The 21,122-nt window shown below is 46.5% G+C and overlaps 1 long non-coding RNA gene across 1 annotated transcript in view; it reads right to left on the bottom strand.

The window, feature by feature from the left end:
• Positions 1 to 19,549, bottom strand: part of LOC139279318 (uncharacterized) — a 65,919-nt gene extending 46,370 nt beyond the window's left edge. The window contains exon 1 of the long non-coding RNA XR_011596442.1: positions 19,462 to 19,549. This is a non-coding gene — a long non-coding RNA (uncharacterized lncRNA). The remainder of the gene's footprint in view (positions 1 to 19,461) is intronic.
• Between the last annotated feature and the right edge of the window lie 1,573 nt (positions 19,550 to 21,122).

Below are 21,122 nucleotides of genomic sequence, written 5' to 3'. Positions count from 1 at the left end.
ACTGTTTTCGCCGAAAAACCCCGAAGGCCAAAAATCCGACGTATTAGGGAGAAAGGAATAGAAAGATATGCTGATAGGGTGATATGAAGAGGGGTAGGAGGGGCTCGTATGGGGTATAAATACCAGCACCGGTTGGGATGAATGGTCTGTTTCTGCGCTGTAAATTCAATGTAATTTTGAATAGTCCTGAGGAAGTATCTTAGACATGTTATATCGTCAGACTGAGCTCTGTTTCTCCATCGATTGGATTGCCCTGGAGTCTCCAGGAATTGAAGATTAATCTCCAGAACACTGCTCTGAGCAACACCCTGGAGAAAAATCATAGGGGCATTATTAAAAAGTGATTTTTTTTTTCATTTTCTTTGAATACTTTCACTTATTAATGTAAAAATATTGGAGATGGTTAACAAAGAGTCTGTTTGTTCCCAATTGGCCATGGGAAGGCGGAGCATCGTGAGGATGGACATGATGGGCAACCAATGGCAGGAGTGTGGGGGCGGGGCAGTTGGAGGCAAGTGGTCATATGATAAAACCTCCAGGAATACATCCAACCAGAGTTGGCAACCCTATCCACAGGGCCTGCTCCTGGGACTCAATTAGTGTTCTCTCCAACCAAGAGCCATGATACAGTGGCCCTGATAGACGCTCCTCCTATGCTCACGCTCTTCCAATGCGAGTGCCCCCGCCCACACTTAGCACAGCAATGCACATTAATGACACCGGATCAAACCTCTGAATCCTCTGCCATTATGCAGCGGTAATCCAATAAATATTAGAAAGACTTGTATTTGTATAGCCCATTTTACGACTTCAGGACATCTCAAGAGCTCTTTACAGTCAACAAAATACTTTTGAAGTGTGGGCACTGTTGTAACATAGGGAAACGTGGCAGCCAAATTGCACACAGCAAGATCCCACAAACAACAATGCGATCATCTGTTTCGGAGTGACTGCTGCCAACGACCGGAAGCTGCGCAGAAGCGTTCTGAGCATTATTCTGGAAGCTGATATCGATGATTTTTCTGCTTTTTTCCCCCCCCCAGAGTCCATGAGTCCCAAAGAGAACATCCCAAAAAAAACAACTGAGTCTACGCACGCGCAACTACCTCAACGTCGCTGCCAATCTGTGTTTAGGTGTTGGTTGAGGAATAAATGTTGGCCAGGACACAGGAGAGATTTCCCCTGCTCTTCTTCAAAATGGTACCATGGGATTTTTTACGTCCACCTGAGAGAGCAGACGGGGCGTCGGTTTAACGTCTCACCCGAAAGACGGCGCCTCCGACAGTGCAGCGCTCCCTCAGTGCTGCACTGGAACTGTCAGCCTGGATTATGTGCGCAAGTCTTTGGGGTGGGGCTTGAACCCATAACCTTCTGACTCCGAGGCGAGTGTGCTACCCACTAAGCCATGGGTGGCAAGTGGGTTGCGCCAAGTATCGCCAACTTGACTGGTACACATAAAAAAAGCTGATTGAGCAACATGATCGTTAAGAAATTGTCACTGGAGTCTGTACATCAATTCTTTGATCAACGATCTCTCCAAAAAATATATATATTAAAGTGAAAAAGGGGAATAAACAGCCTGTTTCACCCAGCAGCCTCACAGTAGTGGAGCCTTCACTGCAGCCAAGTAAACACAACCTTCTGTCAAAGCACACACAGCACGCACAGCAATCTGCGTCGATATATTAGCAGGTTATCCGCCTCCTGCCTTAGGAGCTTAGAACGTAAAGAATTTTTAGCAACAGGGAAAAGAGCCTTCAGCTGTCTCAGCCACACGGTCTACAACTCCCTCCCTAAACCCCTCTGTCTCTTTCAGGATCTCCTCAAATCTGTTCAACCAGGTTTCCGGTTATCTCTCCTAAACCAGTGTTGTCCAATGGGAATCGCTGACCAGCCTCAGGTGTGATTCTCGCAACACCATTTTAGCCACATGCACCAATTTCAGTTGAGAATGCCTCACACACAATATGGTTAAATATATTTCTCATATGGGTATTTACTGAATAAACATCGACCACTGTTCAGTAATCAAGAAAGTAAAGCACTCACAACGATCGAAAAACACTTTGTTTTTGGTTTCACCACTTTACCACCAAACGAACAAAAAGGTTAAAGTTCACATGCACACACCGTGCGACTATGAGTATTGAGATTGCATGACCAACAACAATGTCTATAACTCATTCTTAAAATGTATTCATCAGAAATGCAATTAGCCACCTCTGGATTCGCAATTAGCCACGTGTGGCTAGTGACTTTGACGTACTGGACAACATTGCCCCAACTCTTCCACCACTTTCTTCTCTGTGAAGACCCTTTGGAATAGAATCATAGAATAATACAGCATAGAAGGAGGCCATTTGGCCCATCCTGCCTGTGCCGGTATGTTTCTTACATTAGAAGTGCCATATAAATGCAAATTTCTGTTGTAGGGGAAAGGAACACATTTTGGTACTAGAAAAAAATACTACAAATCAAAATTAAGGTTTTGTATTTATACAGTAACTTATGCCTTCCACAGGATGTCCCAAAGTATTTTACAAGCAATGAATTACTTTAAAAGTGCAATCACTGTTGTTACATAGGCAAACCGGACAGCCAATTTGTACACAGCAAGATCCCACAAACAACAACGGTGACTTGCATTCGTATAGCGCCTTTAATATAGCCAAATGTCCCAAAGCACTTCACAGGAGCGTTATCAAAACAAACTTGCTACCCAGCCACATATGGAAATATTAGGGCAGGTGACCAAAAGTTTGGTCAAAGAGGTCGTTTCTCAAAGGAAGAGAGAGAGGTAGAGAGGCGGAGAGATTTGGGCAGGGAATTCCAGAGCTTAAGGCCTAGGCAGCTGAAGGCACGGCCGCCGATAGTGGAGCAGGGGATGCACCATCGGAGAGTGGTCAGTGCCTTGCAACTGCAGTCCAGCATGAGGCAGCACCTTCTGGAAAATTGGCTGGAGAGGGGATGGTCACGATGCTGCTTCCGGGCCAGGGTTCAGCCAATGCCCTCCGCTCTCACACTGATGGCACTTTGGCACGCTCCTCTTCCTGCGCGTTTAATTAGCCTAGGCGAGAGACAGTAGCTGATAATTATCGTATCATTCCAAACAACAGCTGTTAACCCAATTAAAAAAGGAGCAAAGCTATCAATTACTGCTGAGGTACAGTAAATGTTTAATTAGCTTGCTATAGGCACGAATATAGAAAACAGATGCAAACCATCCCCTTGAGACCAGGTCACAGGAGAGGAAGGGTGACTTTTGGATTCTGTTAATGTTCCAATTACGGTTAACCCCCCCCTCCCACACACATTCCTCCCAATTTCCTGCTGGAAAGTTGAATTTGCGGGCACAAGTAAGGTTGGAAAATTGCAATCGTGTCGAGAGAAGCAAAGTGCCTCAAAGAGAAACTAGAATCACAGCCAAAGGTGTCTGTCAAGGGGGCGGCACAAATGGGAATAGCTTCTCTGGTCCCAGGCTGCAAAAGGACAACCATCCGCCTTTAATACTTTCATTTGGCCTATTTCCTCTCCTTCTCCTCTGTAGGTACTGGGCTGGAAATTGGACCTCGCTGCGACCATTCTATGCCGCAGCCCAGTTTCGAGGACCAACATCCTGCTCCCCGAGGATGCCTGAAGAACTTCTGATCCGAAATTGGGTCATGCCATTTTTCAGGATCTCTGGTGGCCACCTAAAGCAGGCACTAGGCCCCTCACATGTGTAAATCAGGGGCCTAGCACAATTTTAGGCCCCCCTCTGGGAAATTGGACAGCAATGAGCGGGGCAGGTGTCGGGCCTGTCTTGCTCAGGTTCCTTCAGAGGCCTCTACAACCGCCAACTAAAAGTAACCAAAACCTTCCTGTGGAGCCAGGAGGAGTGAGAGCACCCCCCTGCACTACTTTTCATCCCCCTAATGCCCCATTGTCTGCTGCAACCCCCCCTCCCGGGACATACCTTTGGGCTGCCAGTGTGGTAAACGGTCCAACATTTGTACTGTTCACATGTACAAGCTGTGACTGAAGGACGATAGGGGCTGGCAGCTGGCGTATATAATGTTACTCAGGCCCAACTTCAGGCCAGACTCAGACCCAATTTCAGACCAGACTCAGGCTTCAGACCTCTTGGTTGGGGTGCGGGCTGCCTGCCTAAAAACGGGATAGATGATTTTCTGGAGTACAATTTCATGAATGCCCTCCAATTTAGAGCAAGGTGACAATGACCAGATAATCTTTTTTAGTGATGCCAGTTGAGCAATAAAAATTGGTCCAAGACACCAGGGATAACACCTCTGTGCTTCTTCAAATAGAGCCATGGAATCTTATACATCCCCCGGAAGGGCAGACAGGGCCTCATTTTAAATATCTTATCTGAAAGAAGGCACCTTAGACAGTGCCGCACTCTCTCAATACTGGCACCGAGAGTGTCAGCCTGGATTATGTGCTCAAGTGTCTAGAATGGGACATAAGCCTAGACACTGCAGTAGACAATTCAAGATGGGAAGGTATCACAAACGAGCCCCATTCTGTTCCCACCCAACCTTCGCTCACACTGTCCAGCGGGCGATTACTGAATGACAATTGGAGCAGGAATGTTGGCTCATTTTCCCTGACCTAACCAAGGGACACTGAGACCGCTTGTCGCCTATTTGTGATCATTTAACTCAGCACAGACCAGGGAACGAATCTGGGATCTTCAGGCCTGTTTGACAGTGTTTCCCAAAATGGCTCAAATGGGGCATGAAAAAAATATATTTCTATGTAAAAGCTAACCAATAAGAAGGCAGTCAACCAGATACAATGTGTGAATGGTGCTGGTGACACCCAATCCCAAACCATCAAGGTTGACTCAATCAGCCTACAGAAAATCTATCTTATTTGACCCTCACTATCCTCAACCCCCTACAACAACTCAACTCAATATTGGTCAGCCTCACATGTGGCCTCCAGTAGGTGTGTTGGTCCATGTGTCCCTGAGACTCCATCTACACCTGACCACTCTGGGCCAGCAAGCTCTAGAATTTCATTTTAACTATTGGGAAAACCTAGGTGAAGATGTATGGTCACCAGTAACGTTGGAAAGAAAATGTAACAGAAAAGTGAAATAGAGGATAGGTTTGGTTCTTGGAAGCTTGTAAATGTTTTTCAGTTTTAGGATCCTGAGAATGAGCATTTTAGAGTAGGAGGACACTGCAATGATTTCAGCACAGTGAGGATGGATGAGGGGCAGATTAAGTACTTAAAATTAAGAAGGTGGGATGTTGTTGAAGCTAGAAAGTATCATCCACTACTATTCTGAACATTCACTCCCTCCATCACCGGTGGCTACAGTGTGTACCATCAGCAGGATGCACTGCAGCAACTTCTTCGATTGCATCTCCCAAACCCGTGACCTCCACCATCTAGAAAGTCAAGGGCAGCAGGTGCATGGGAACACCACCAGCTCCAGGTCCCCCTCGAAGTCACACATCATCCCGACTTGGGCATATGTCATAGTTGCTGGGTTAAAATCCTGGAAGTCCCTACCTAAGCATTGTGAGAGCACTTTCACCACTCAGACTGCCGTGGTTCCAGAAGAAGGCACACCACCACTTTCTCAAGGGCAACTAAGGCTGGGCAACAAGTGTCGCCCTTGCCACACCCCAAGACCGAATTTTAATGAAACGCAATCAGCAAACTCAGGATGGTACACACTCCTCCAAACACTGCATCCCCTGTCACACCCACTAACACATGCATTTCTGCAGAGATCCAGAAGCATGCAGTTCTGGGAGTTATTGGATCACTGCATTAAAAACGATGCATTCTGGTTCATTTTACACCTTTTTCCGCACAGTGAATAGAATCTAAAGAAAAAATTAGCGGAAAAATAAGTGGCACTTAAGTTAATCACTATTCAACAAACCAATCAAGCAACTTCCCCTGAAGCTGCCTCCACAGTCACTCCACCCATCTCGCCTCTTCACTGAGGCACCATTCAGACACATTCCTCTCTCTTTCCCCCCACAGTGGTCTCTTCCCCTCTAACCTCCCATTAGGTTTGCCAACTGTCTCCAGGAGTCTCCAGGAATCAGAGTCTAATCTCCCGGGCAGCTTCAGGAGAGGTGGGGAGAAACTAGGGGTGGGGTGGGGGGAGTACTAGAGGAGATCAAAGTACTTCTTATGAATTAGGTGAAGCGGACATGCTGTAGGGAATATCTTCAGGGTAAAACTGTTGTTTTATTGGTTCCCGAGCTGCCCCCAGCGCATATCCACACAGACCTGAAACGTATTAAATTACTGTACAAATATGCCCAATTGGCCTATTGATTCAGCCTCCTGTAAACGTGTTGAGAATACACGTATCTGTGTGCTGTATCGGATACGCTTTAAATCCCTCTTCATATTAGTTTTCAGTCATGGCTCAGTGGGTAGCACTCTTGCCTCTGAAACAGTAGGTTGTAGGTTCAAGTCCCACTCTAAAGACTTGAGCACAAAATCTAGATTGACACTCCAGTATAGTGCTGCTCTGTCGGAGGTGTCATCTTTTGGATGAACATAAAAGATCCCATAGCACTATTTTGAAGAAGAGCAGGGGAGTTCTCCCCAATGTCCTGGGCCAATATTTATCCCTCAATCAACATCACTAAGAAACTGATTATATAGAAACATAGAAACGTAGAAAATAGGTGCAGGAGTACGCCATTCGGCCCTTCGAGCCTGCACTGCCATTCAATGAGTTCATGGCTGAACATGCAACCTCAGTACCCCATTCCTGCTTTCTCGCCATACCCCTTGATCCCCCTAGTAGTAAGGACTTTGTCTAACTTCTTTTTGAATATATTTAGTGAATTGGCCTCAACAACTTTCTGTGGTAGAGAATTCCACAGGTTCACCACTCTCTGGGTGAAGAAGTTTCTCCTCATCTCAGTCCTAAATGGCTTACCCCTTATCCTTAGACTGTGACCCCTGGTTCTGGACTTCCCCAACATTGGGAACATTCTTCCTGCATCTAACCTGTCTAAACCCATCAGAATTTTAAACGTTTCTATGAGATCCCCTCTCATTCTTCTGAACTCCAGTAAATACAAGCCCAGTTGATCCAGTCTTTCTTGATATGTCAATCCCGCCATCCCGGGAATCAGTCTGGTGAACCTTCGCTGCACTCCCTCAATAGCAAGAATGTCCTTCCTCAAGTTAGGAGACCAAAACTGTACACAGTACTCCAGCTGTGGCCTCACCAAGGCACTGTACAACTGTAGTAACACCTCCCTGCCCCTGTACTCAAATCCCCTCGCTATGAAGGCCAACATGCCATTTGCTTTCTTAACCGCCTGCTGTACCTGCATGCCATCTTTCAATGACTGATGTACCATGAGGTCTGTACACAACTCCCACTAACGTTTTTTGCCCTTTGGTGTTCTGCAGCTCTACCCATATAGATTCCACATCATCCAAGCTAATGTCCTTCCTAACTATTGCATTAATCTCCTTTTTAACCAGCAATGCTACCCCACCTCCTTTTCCTTTTATTCTATCCTTTCTGAATGTTGAATACCGATGGATGTTGAGTTCCCAGCCCTGATCATCCTGGAGCCATGTCTCTGTAATCCCAATCACATCATATCTGTTAACATCTATTTGCACAGTTAATTCATCCACCTTATTACGGATACTCCTTGCATTAAGACACAAAGCCTTCAGATTTGTTTTTTTAACACCCTTTGTCCTTTTAGAATTCTGATGTAGTGTGGCCCTTTTTGGTTCTTGCCTTTGTTTACTCGGCCGTCCACTATTGCTTTTTACCTTTCTACCATCTGTTTCTGACTCCATATTACTTCGCCCTATCTCGCTGCATAGGTTCCCATCCCCTTGCCATATTAGTTTAAACACTCCCGAACTGCATTAGCAAATGTTACCCCTAGGACATCAGTTCCAGTCCTGCCCAAGTGCAGACTGTCCCTTTTGTACAGGTCCCACTTCCCCCAGAACTGGTTCCAATGTCCCAGGAATTTGAATCCCTCCCTCTTGCACCACTGCTCAAGCCACATATTTATTCTAACTATCCTGCTCCCTCTACTCTGATTAGTACTTGGCACTGGTAGCAATCCAGAGATTACTACTTTTGAGGTCTTACTTTTTAATTTAACTCCTAGCTCCCTAAATTCAGCTTGTCGGATCTCTTCCCGCTTCTTACCTATATCGTTGGTACCTACATGTACCACGACAACTGGCTGTTCACCCTCCCTCTCCAGAATGCTCTGCAGCCACTCCGAGACATCCTTGACCCTTGCACCAGGGAGGCAACATACCATCCTGGAGTCTCGGTTGCGGCTGCAGAAACTCCTATCTATTCTCCTTACAATAGAGTCCCCTATCACTATAGCTCACCCACTCTTTTTCCCACCCTTCTGTGCAGCAGAGCCACCCATGGTACCATGAACCTGGCTGCTGGTGCCTTACTCTGGTAAGTCATCTCCCCCAACAGTATCCAAAACGGTATATCTGTTTTGGAGGGAGATGACCACAGGGGACTCCTGCACTACCTTCCTGCCCTTGCCTTGTCTCTTGGTCACCCATCCACTATCTATCCTAACCCTTACCTGCGGTGTGACCAACTCACTAAATGTGCTATCCACAACATTCTCAGCATCGCACATGCTCCAGAGTGAGTCCATCCGCAGCTCCAGTGCCGTCATGCGGTCTGTCAGGAGCTGCAGCTAGACACACTTCCCGCGCACATAGTAGCCAGGGACACTGGAAGCGTCCCTGACTTCCCACATAGCACAGGAGGAGCATGACATGGGTCCGAGCTCTCCTGCCATGACTTAACCCTTAAATTAATTTACTTACTAAAATTTACTTAAACACCAAACAGCTACTTAGTAGTTCGCTGCCAATTAAACCAATCTAAAAGTCAGTCTAAAATAATCTGGTCATTATCACATTGCTGTTGTAGGATATTGCTGAGGCAAGTTGGCTGCTATGTTTCCTACATTACAAGAGTGACTCCGCTCCAAAAGTACTTTATTGTCTGTAAAGCGCTTTGTGATGTCCTGAGATCATGAAAGACGCTATATAAATGCAAGTTTGTTTCTTTCTTTCTGTTTCAAGCCATTGTTGCTGATAGATCTTGGTGTTCTGATTTAGGATTAATCCACTGATAAAGGAACAACACTAAGGAAAGGCATTGCCACAACTCCAGCCCCCAAAATTCAAATAGGAAAAACCAGTGAATGAGAAAGATAAGCATGAACAGGACTACGTTGCTGGAGCTACTGATGCACATCATCGGCAGTCCCTCAAAACAAGGATGACTTGCTTCCACGCCAAAAAGGGATGAGTTCACAAGTGTTTAAATGAAGGACCTAATATTCCAGATCCCGAACTACATCTTGAAGAGTGGAAGATGCCTGTGTGTGGATTTTTTTAATGTGTGGTGGCCATGGCACACCAGCCACCACACGGGCTTGACAGAACTAGGCCTTGGTCCAGTGGCAAGGATACCCAAGACGACTGGAGACCTGCTCTGCTGCACAGACCTAGTACGCACACATATCACAGTGTGGGCTGGCCCGTGCTGTCCCTGTGTCCTTCGCCTATTCTGGCCCCAAACTCACGCCTCTCCCGGGTCCCGATCACATCCATCTACATTCTCTCGCCGCTCCTTCGCCCCGACCTCATCACTCCTGCTGTACCTGCCCACGCTCCAATCACCGACCTGGACCTTGATGACGTCCCTTTTCTCTGCTGTCGCCCTCCTGCACCAGCTCGCCATGCTGTGCAAGGGCCGCCGCTCACCGCTCCTTTTATGGTCCCGACCTGCCGCTATGGTCTATCGCATGAACATGAACCCAGTGCTGTAAGCTGGCAATCCCTGCCCGAGACTATTCCTTTAAATGCAAGTGAAGCTTTTGTCTGAAACATAGCTGTTACTTTAATGAGCTGGATTTTAGTGCACTGCAAAATTACATTGAAATGATGTCCGTTTTGGTGTTTATTCTCCACACGAGCAGTATCCAAATCTCATGTGTCCGCCCTGTTCTCATAACCCTTCAGTCCCTCTTCCTTCAACCACCTTCTTAGCCTGTTCTAAGTATTGACATGGGTCGGGCTTTCCTACGAGCTGCTCCCGCTCCGCTGGCCAGAAGTGCGACGGAAACCCATCTTATGTGGATAAACAGGATTTCCAACAAGCTTCTGGCAAGGTTACAGCAGGGGAGCGGGAGCAGGTCCCACCCATGGTCTCTGCTTCATTCACTGACTCTGATAAAGTTTCTCCTGCTTTCTGTCCTAAACCTCTCAAATGTAATCTTATACCTACATCTCCTCGTTGTAGACCCCTCAATCGCCGAAAACAGACTACTTCTATCTACTCTGTCCCATCCCGTCATAATTTTACACAGCTCCATCAAATCACCCTGCAATCTCCTCCGTTCTAATTAGCGGTGAAAGGAAGTGCTCGGTTAAACAGGAAAGGCTGTGAATTAACCTCCATCGCAGGGCAATTTACCAGGGCCTGCAATGCGGCAGTATCACTCCGCACAACTCATTTCATCCTCCACTTTGTTTTAGGAGAATCCTTTAGTCTTGTTTCCCCAATTTTCTGACTTCCTTCCCTGAAAGTGCCGACTCATTCGGGTGCCAGATTCAATGCCGAGCCTGTGCTGAGTCAACTGATCTCACAGAGGGTGGCTGCGGGGCGCTGCAATTGGGTCACAACACTACTGATCTCGGAAAGGGGATCGGGAAAACAGCCAGGGTTTCCATTGTAAGTCCAGGCTGGAGAACGCCTGGGTGTGGATGTCAGGCGAGGACATAAACAGACTCAGCTGTGATGCCTTCCCATAGCTGAATAGCTCACCGACACTCATTGTCTCGAATCACACAATGAAGAACAGTCACTTGGGAGAGGTGTCAAAGAGCAGCCATTAGCTGTGGAACCGAGCCTGCGATAGGACCACCACCGTCAGAGCACAAGTGAACGGGGCAAACAAAATTGGTTCACCACAAAATATTGGCCTCCCTTTCAGATGCAGAATTTAATATAATCCCACAGGTTTAAATAACTGAGCAGCACAGCCAATGTCGATCAGCTGGGGCAGGCACAGACGGTCAGACAGAAAGTTAGAGATGGGGCTAGAGAGAGAGACAAAGACAGAGACAGAGACGCAGAAAAAGGGAAAGAGAGACAGCCAGACAGATGGAAACAGAAAGACTGAGAGAAACATACAGAGACAGACAGACAGAGACAACAGACAGAGACAGAGCTAGAGAGAGACAAAGTCAAAGATAGAAACACAGACACAGAAAAGGTAAAGAGAGACACCAGACAGATAGAGAGGAGTAGAAAGACTGAGAAAGTCATATAGAAAGAGACAGACAGATACAAGTAGATAGAACGAGAGAAAAATAGGAGGAAGAAAGAACAACAGGGAAAGAGATATGCTCAAATCAAGAGAGAGAGAGAGAGAAAGTGGCCATCAGTCGGTGTGTATTATGGGTCGTTAATTGTTTATACACAAACAACAAGATGGAAAGAGAGAGAGAGAGAACTAAAGCTTGTTACATTCTCATGAAATGAAGCCTGGTTAATAATGCGATTCCCAGCAGAGCCCGTCTCTTGCCGGCCTCGCAAGATGTGCCCTGAATGCACAACGAGGCTGCTTGGCTACCCCTCATCACCTGCTACCGAGTAGCGTAGGCCCAGTCTGGCTCTCTCTCACCGCTGTCCGCCACACGCGCGGTCAGTCCGGTACCTCCACGCTTGCGCGTGCGGTCGCCGCGGGGAGTGAGGGGGGGGGCGCGCTGAGTGAGAGGCCGAGGGGAGACACCCACTCGAGGGGTAGGGAGGGGGAGGGGGTCGCAAGACTCCCGCGCTCGCCTAGAGAGAGCTCAGAAGCTGAAAAGTCTGGCAGCTGAGGCAAGGTCCCTGGGGTGGGTGAGGGGAGCAGACAGGCAGCTCACCCGGAATGTCAATTCAGACATTAGAGATGGACAAGGAAACGCAGGGCAGACAGAACTCACGGGACCGAACCCCAGCCAGGCAGAGAAAATGGACAGAACAATAAAAAGGGAGCTCATTGGGGGGGGAAAATTCCGATGGCAATTTTTGCCGCAGTATTCGATGGCCTTCCCTCTTCTTAGACTCTTCAATTGCAACATTAAAATGCACTGAGCATATCTCTCTCCCCACCCCCATCCCCCCGCCCCCAGCTCAAGGTCACTTATCCCACTTAAAACCTTTCCCCTTCCCGATCTATTATTCCACTGAACCATGATAAGCTGCGATCCCCTTTTAACGTGTTGCCGCATTTTTGCCATAATTGGAGGAACTGCCCCTTTAAGGAAGAATTAAAGGCTTTTTAAAAAATCAAACTCCAGGCCAATAACCGGCTTCGTCCCTCAGAGCAGCAGCCAATCAGAGAACAGTCGCTGGGCAGATTTCTGCCCCCCACCCCCTTCCCCCGATCTGGGGGAAAGGTTAATTAAACGGGGGATTAAGTCGCTTCTTGCAGCCGGCTCCTGAAGCTTTACTGCAGTCAGAGCCAGTGACTGCGTGAGAGATTTCTGCCACTGTGTGCGATTAACCCGCTCACTCCTGCAAACCTCTACGCCCAGGACGTTAACCTAGCTTTGCATTTATGCTACGAGCTTGCAGTTTACCATCAATTATTTAGCAATCAGAAAGGAGAGAAAAAAAACAGAGGTCCTGTTTACTGCACACTGACAACAACAACTTGCATTTATATAGCGCCTTTAACATAGTAAAATGTCCCAAGGTGCTTCACAGGAGCGCGATCAAGCTAAATTTGCATTTATATAGCGGCTCTCGCCTCCGAGGCAGGAGGTCGTGTGTTCAAGTCCCACTCCAGTGTCTTGAGCACAAAGATCTAGGCTGACACTCCGGTGCAGTACTGAGGGAGTGCTGCACTGTCGGAGGTGCTGTCTTTCAGATCAGACATTAAGCTGAAGCCCCGTCGGTCCTCGCAGGTGGATGTAAATGATCCTCCCGCACTATTCTGAAGAAGAACAGGGAGTTATCCCCAGTGTCCTGGCCAACAGTTATCCCTCAATTAACATCACTAAAACAGATTATCTGACCATTACCACATTGCTGTTTGTGGGAGCTGGCTGTGTGCAAATTGTCTGCCGCGTTTCCCACATTACAACAGTGACGACACTTCAAAAAGTAATTCATTGCCTGTAAAACACTTTGGGATGGCCTGAGGTTGTGAAAGACGCTATATAAATTTTGACACCTTATGCCACATAAGGAGATATGAGGACCAAAAGGTTTTAAGAAGCATCTTACAGGAGGAGAGAGAGGTAGAGAGGAGAACGTCTGACAAAGGGTCAAAGACATGAAACATTAACTCTGTTTCTCTCCACAGATGCTGCCTGACCTGCTGAGTATTTCCAGCATTTTCTGTATATATGTAGGCAAGTTATTGTTGTTAAAACAAATTAAGGATCACATTTTACCCTGAAATGTTTTGATATCGGGCTGTGCTGTTATGTGCTTGTACAAAGCAGCTCCATTTAATCCCCTTAATGTGTTGTGTTTTGTTCTGTGAAGTCCACTAGGTCTCCTGGTGACCTGTAAGGTCCCAGAGGGGATTGATGTTCTGTGCAAATAATATTTTCATAACACTGTAATCAATGAGAGAGAGCAACAGGTGCAACAACTCCCCAGGAAGCTGTGGAGGCTGGGTCATTGAATATATTCAAGGCGGAAATAGACAGATTTTTGAGCGATAGGGGAGTAAAGGGTCATGGGGAGCGGGCAGGGAAGAGGAGCTGAGCCCATGATCAGATCAGCCATGATCTCGTTGAATGGCGGAGCAGGCTCGAGGGGCCAAATGGCCTACTCCTGCTCCTATTTCTTGTTCTTAACAAGATGTGAAGCAAAGACCTGAAACGTTGTGTGTTTATGTATACATGTATCAATGTGTCATTGTGTGTGTATATGTGTGTCATGTGTTATTTTTTTAAAAATTCATTCACAGGATGTGCGCATCACCGACAAGGCCAGCATTTATTGCCGATCCCTAATTACTCTCAAGAAGGTGGTGGTGAGCAGCCTTCTTGAATACAACTGAGTGGCTTGCTAGGCCATTTCAGAGGGCAGTTAAGAATCAACCACATTGCTGTGTGTCTGGAGTCACATATAGGCAGGTCAGGGCCATAAAAGGAGCATACCACTGCAAGGTACAGCACGAGTCGGTCCGGGAGAGCGACAGCTATGAAGAGGACGACTGGATTGGACATCGTCATAATCCAGTTCACTGATTGGAGTGTGGCAGGTACAGCAGGAGCGGCGAGTTTGGAGCGAAGGAGTGGTGAGAGATTGCAGAGCAACATGATCGGGGCCCAGGAGAGGCGTGAGTTCAGGGCCCAGAAGAGGCAAGGGCCCAGGGGCAGCACAGGCCAGCCCACACTGCATTATGTGTGCGCACTAGGTCTGTGCAGCAGAGCTGGTCTCCAATCGTCTTGGTTAACTCTTGCCACTGGACCAAGACCTAGCTGTGTCGAGCCCGTGTGGTGCCTGGTGCACAACGGTCACCACACGTTAAAAAAATCCACGCACAGGCATCTTCCACCCAATATGCAGTTCAGGACCTGGAATATTAGGTCCTTCATTGAAACACCTGTGAACTCATCCCTTTTTGGTGGGAGCACGTCATCCTTGATACTATCGACTGCCTAAGACAGCAGATTGCCTTCCCAAAAGGACACCAGTGAACCAGATGGGTTTTTATCAACAATCTGGTAGTTTGTTCACCATTATTGTTTCCAGCTTTTTAATTCCAGATTTATTTAATTGAATTTAAATTCCCCAGTTGCCATGGTGGGATTTGAACTCATGTCTCTGGATCATTAGTCCAGGCTTCTGGATTACTAGTCCAGTAACATAACCACTATGCTATACACAGGGAAGAATGTGTTGCATCTCAAGGGGATGCAACAATATCAACATTGCATCAATCCTATAGTTACATGCAAACTGGGTGCATTAAATTGTTGTGAATTTTGTGTAATTAATTGTTTACAATATATCATACATTTTGTTCACTAATAATGTTAAACTACACAAGCATGATCAGTCAGCCTACTAAAGGTCCCTCAGATGGCCCCATACTCCCAACAAGGATATTTCTCACAAAGTCACCAATATCTGGAGCTCACTGCAGAATATGTGAGGGTTTTACATGCATCAGCTATAGACAGCCATCCTGCAACATGGAGTTGGGGAGCGCATGGGATCATTCGCTGTCACAATTCGCCAAAGACACTTTTACTTATTTTGCACGCATTTACCTTTAAAAGAATCGACTGGTTGCAAATGCACCTGACTGCTCAAGTTTATAAGATGAATAAAAAAACAAAAGCGGCCATCCCACCTACCTGGAGTTCATAGACATCCCCTAGATCTGAACCGTATAGCCCAGGAGAGTCCTGCATTCAATCCCCTGAATGGGGCAGTGGGAGGAGGGGGGGGGGGGGGGGAGGAGGAGGTAAAGGTGATACAATTAGCCGCAGCACTATAGAGCTAGCGAGGGATTGGGAGTTAACCTGGGCTCCCAGTCCTGATCACCATCCAGTGACTTCTGCTGCTCCTGATGCCGCAATCCTGAATGTACATGTATGTCCGTGTGGACAGGACCACGAAGCCTTCCATGCTCAAATAGTCTACCTGCACTCACAATTTAGGCTTGCACATACAGAAAAAAAAGAAAGACTTGGATTTATATAGCGCCTTTCACGATCACCCGATGTCCCAAAACAGCCAATGAAGTACTCTTTGAAGTGTAGTCACTGTTGTAATGTAGGAGACATGGCAGCCAATTTACACACAGCAAGCTCCCACAAATAGCAATGTGATATTGACCGGATAATGTTTTAATGATGTTGATAGAGGGATAAATATTGGCGAGGATACCGGGGAGAACTCCCCTGCTCTTCTTCAAAATTGTGCCATTTGATCTTTTACGTCGACCTGAGAGGGCAGACAGTGCCTCGGTTTAACGTCTGTTAGTGAGAAACGATATTGGCTCAGAAGATCAAGATGTTGAATCAGTTTGGGGGGAGATAAGGAATAATAAGGGGAAAAAGTCGCTGGTGGGTGTAGTCTATAGGCCCCCTAACAGTAGCTACACTGTTGGACGGAGTATAAATCAAGAAATAATGAAGGCTTGTAATAAAGGAATGGCAATAATCATGGGCGATTTTAACCTTCATGTTGATTGGATAAAGCAAATTGGCCAGGGTAGCCTTGAGGAAGAGTTCGTAGAGTGTATCTAGGATAGTTTCCTTGAACAGTACATTGCGGAACCAACCAGGAGCAGGCTATCTTATCTGGTACTGTGTAACGAGACAGGATTAATAAATGATCTCATAGTAAAGGATCCTCTAGGAATGAGTGACTATAACATGGTTGAATTTCAAATTTAGTTGGAGGGTGAGAAAGTTGGTTCTCAAACCAGTGTCCTAAGCTTAAATAAAGGAGACTACAAAGGTATGAGGGTAGAGTTGGCTAAAGTGGACTGGGAAAATAGATTAAAGTATGGGACGGTTGATGAGCAGTGGCAGACATTTAAGGAGATATTTCATAACTCGCAACAAAAATATATCCCAATGAGAAGGAAAGACTGTAAGAGAAGGGATAACCATCCATGGCTAACGAAGGAAATAAGGGATGGTATCAAAGTGAAAACAAGGGCATACAATGTGACCAAGTCTAGTGGGAGGCCAGAGGATTGGGAAACTTTTAAAAGCCAGCAAAGAACAATTAAAAAAATGATAAAGAGAGGGAAGATAGATTATGAAAATAAACTAGCATGAAATATAAAAACAGATAGTAAGAATTTCTACAGCTACATAAAAAGTAAAAGAGTGGCTAAAGTAAATGTTAGTCCCCGAGAGGATGAGACTGGGGAATTAATAATGGAGAACAGGGAAATGGCAGAGATGTTGAACAAATATTTTGTATCGGGCTTCACAATAGAAGACACTAAAAACATCCCAATAGTGGATAATCAAGGGGCTATACAATCACTATAGAAGGGGCTATACAATCACTATCACTAATGAAGTAATACTCGGTAAAATAATGGGACTAAAGGTGGACAAGTTCTCTGGACCTGATGGCTTATATCGTAGGATGTTAAAAGAAGTGGCTGCAGAGATAGTCAATGCGTTGGTTGTAATCTACCAAAATTCCCTGAATTCTGGGGCAGTCCCAGCGGATTGGAAAATCGCAAATGTAACGCCCCTATTTAGAAAAGGAGACAGACAAAAAGCAGGAAACTATCCGCCAGTTAGCCAAACATCTGTCGTTGGGAAAATACTGGAGTCCATTATTAAGGAAGCAGTAGTGGGACATTTGGAAAAGCATAATTCAATCAAGCAGAGTCAGCATGGTTTTATGAAAGTTAAATCATGTTTGACAAATTTGCTGGAGTTCTTTGAGGATCAGGATGCATAAGAGGGAACCAGTGGATGTGGTGTATTTGGATTTCCAGAAGGCATTTGACAAGGTGCCGCATAATAGGTTACTGCACAAGATAAAAGTTCACGGGGTTGGGGGTAATATATTAGCATGGATAGAGGATTGGCCAACTAACAGAAAACAGAGAGTCGGGTCATTTTTCGGTTGGCAAACAGTAACTAGTGAGGTGCCGCAGGAATCGGTACTGGGTCCTCAACTATTTACAACCTATATTAATGATTTGGATGAAGGGACCAAGTGTAATGTAGCTGAGTTTGCTGATGATACAAAGATGGTGGGAAAGCAAATTGTGAAGACATAAAAAATCTGCAAAGGGATATAGACAGGCTAATTGAATGGGCAAAAATTTGGTAGATGGAGTATAATGTGGGAAAATGTGAGGTTATCCACTCTGGCAGAGAAAACAGAAAAGCAAATTATAATTTAAATGGAGAAAAATTGCAAAGTGCTGCAGTATAGAGGGACCTAGGGGTCCTGGTGCATGAAACACAAAATGTTAGTATGCAGGTACAGCAAGTAATCAGGAAGGCAAATGGAATGTTGGCCTATATTGCAAGGGGGATAGAGTATAAAAGCAGAGAAGTCCTGCTATAACTGTAGAGGGTATTCGTGAGGCCACACCTGGAGTACTGCGTACAGTTTTGATCTCCTTATTTAAGGAAGGATATACTTGCATTGGAGGCTGTTCAGAGAAGGTTCACTCGGTTGATTCTGGAGATGAGGGGGTTGACTTATGAAGATAGGTTGAGTAGGTTGGGCCTATACACATTGGAGTTCAGAAGAATGAGAGGTGATCTTATCAAACCATATAAAGATATTGAGGAGGCTCGACAAGCTGGATGCAGAGAGGATATTTCCAGTCAGAGGGGAAACTAAAACTAGGGGACATAGTCTCAGAATAAGGGGCTGCCCATTTAAAACTGAGGTGAGGAGGAATTTCTTCTCTCAGAGGGTTGTAATTCTATGGAATTCTCTGCCCCAGAGAGCTTTTGTGCGATAGGGGAATAAAGGGTTATATGAAGTGGGCAGGGAAGTGGAGCTGAGTCCATGATTTGATCAGCCATGATTTTACTAAATGGCGGAGCAGGCTCGAGGGGCCAGGTGGCCTACTCCTGCTCCTATTTCTTATGTTCTCATGTCTCATCCGAAAGACGGCAGCACCACACTGGAGTGCTAGCCTAGGTTTTGGTGCTTAAAACTCTAGACAATCTTCCAACTCAGAAGCGAGGGTGCTACCAACTGAGGCAAACAGCCAGTCGGGCGAGATATTGGAGGACTGTGAGCCCCTGTGAAAGTGTACCCCAGCAAAAAGCATGGATGGGTGGGTGGGTGGGTGGGGGAGCGGGGTGACAGGACAGGACATGAAACACGGCACAACAGCAGCACACAGACCACCGACAGCAGCTGGAAAGCTGCCTGGCAAAGGGCGCTTCACATGCGGCTGTTTCAGAGCAAGGGATCAGAGCCTGATTGGAGATGCCGCAATGCTGAGAACGGCAAGTCGCGCTCCCCGCCCCGTTTGAAATAAATAATCAATCTTTTAAATGCAAATTAAAGAGAATAATTGAGCAGTGCACACAGCTCAATTTCAGAGAAAGCCTGGTGCGTTCCGGCGCTTGCTGCAGGGGAACGGAGAGAGAGGGTGAGAAGAAGGGGGGGAAAAAAAACAATTAGCCCGGGCGCAAGCAGAATTTTAATTTGCTTAAATATTTACAGTAATTTAGCAGCACGCCGAGTCAGAAGCTGTGAAGCTGCCATTTGGCTGGCCCCCTCCCCCATTCCCCACAGGCCCCTCGGCTCGCTTGGCTGCCTTTTGGGGGCTGGTGCCTGGGGCTGGTGGTTTAACAGCGAGAGGCGGGGGAGGAGGCACAGGCAGATCAGTTTCCATTCCTCTTTTCTTTTGCATCTCCGCCGTTAATTACGAAACAGTAATTAGGGAGTGTAATGAGAAACTGGCACCTTGATTAGCATACCTTGTGTCGGGGTCGCGGCTGTCCCCGCAGACTCTCTGGAAGCTCCTTGTCGCTGGCCATGTACACCTCTCCCCTCCTCCAGCACAGCCAGGCATTCCTGGCCGGGGATAAGACAGGGACACTCGACATCAGCGTCCCATAATCAACAACAAAAAATTAACATCGAGTGTGTTGTTAAGGCTCTTAATAAAACGTATACATTTTTTTGGGGTCTAGTGCAACCCAGTGTGTGCAAACTCATATTGGCTGCTGCTGGTGTATTTGACTGACTGCCTCCTGAGAGGGCCCTCAGGCTACGCTTTATTGCTTTTTCACAATGCATCTGCATTGCTCTTTGACACTCGGAACTGCCACTAGGGAACAGATGTTTTGGAGAGATTTTTTTTGTTGAAATAAAAAGAACAATGCCATCCCGCTCCACACACACATCTCCCAGCAATCTTTCGTCCTTGCTGCAGCAATCAAGGTTAGCTATTTCAGCAGGCGCAACTCCCCGAGGCAGGGAGAGAAAGGACGAGAATGAGCAAGAGAGAGGAGGGAAGAGGCAGAGAAATAGGCCGAGGCGAGAGAGGGACAAAGGAAAAGAATAAAAGATGAAAGAGCAAGAGATGGAGAAGAGGAGAGAGGTGGGAAGAGGCAGAGGGTGAGGAGAGAGAGAGGGAAAGAAAGAGAACAAAGAGAAAGGAGAGAGAAGAGGAGAAAGGTGGAAAGAGGCAGAGAGAGGACGAGGAGGAGAGGAAAAGAAAGAGGGCGAGAGAGAAGAGGAGAGAGGTGGACAGAGGCGGAGAGAGGACGAGGAGGAGAGGAAAAGAAAGAGGGCGAGAGAGAAGAGGAGAGAGGTGGACAGAGGCGGAGAGAGGACGAGGGGGAGAGGAAAAGAAAGAGGGTGAGAGAGAAGAGGAGAGAGGTGGACAGAGGCGGAGAGAGGAGGAGAGGAAAAGAAAGAGAGAAGAGGAGAGAGGTGGAAAGAGGCACAGGACGAGGAGGAGTGGAGGGACCTGGGGGGACTTGTGCATGCAACACAAAAGGATAGTATGCAGGTACAGCAAGTGATCAGGAAAGCCAATGGTATCTTGGCCTTTATTGCAAAGGGGATGGAGTATGAAAGCAGGGAAGTCTTGCTACAGGTATGCAAGGTTTTGGTGAGGCCACACCTGGAATACTGTGTGCAGTTTTGGTTTCCATATTTACGAAAGGATGTACTTGCTTTGGAGGCAGTTCAGAGAAGGTTCACTAGGTTGATTCCGGGGATGAAGGGGTTGACATATGAGGAAAGGTTGAGTAGGTTGGGCCTCTACTCATTGGAATTCAGAAGAATGAGAGGTGATCGTATCGAAACGTTTAAGATTATGAGGGGATGTTTCCACTGATGGGTGAGACTAGAACTAGAGGACATGATCTTAGAATAAGGGTCCGCCCATTTTTAAAGAGATGAGAAATTTCTTCTCTCAGAGAGTTGTAAATCTGTGGAATTCGCTGCCTCAGAGAGCTGTGGAAGCTGCTTAAATTGTCTTAAATTGAATAAATTTAAGACAGAAATAGACAGTTTCTTAAACGATAAGGTGATAAGGGGTTATGGGGAGCAGGCGGGGAAGTGGAGTTGAATCCATGATCAGATCAGCCATGATCTTATTGAATGGCGGAGCAGGCTCGAGGGGTCA

Source organism: Pristiophorus japonicus, chromosome 14 (assembly GCF_044704955.1).
Source record: "Pristiophorus japonicus isolate sPriJap1 chromosome 14, sPriJap1.hap1, whole genome shotgun sequence".
NCBI lineage: Eukaryota > Metazoa > Chordata > Chondrichthyes > Pristiophoridae > Pristiophorus > Pristiophorus japonicus.
Note: the sequence above shows the minus strand (reverse complement) of the source record. Positions and strands in the feature narration are given on the sequence as shown.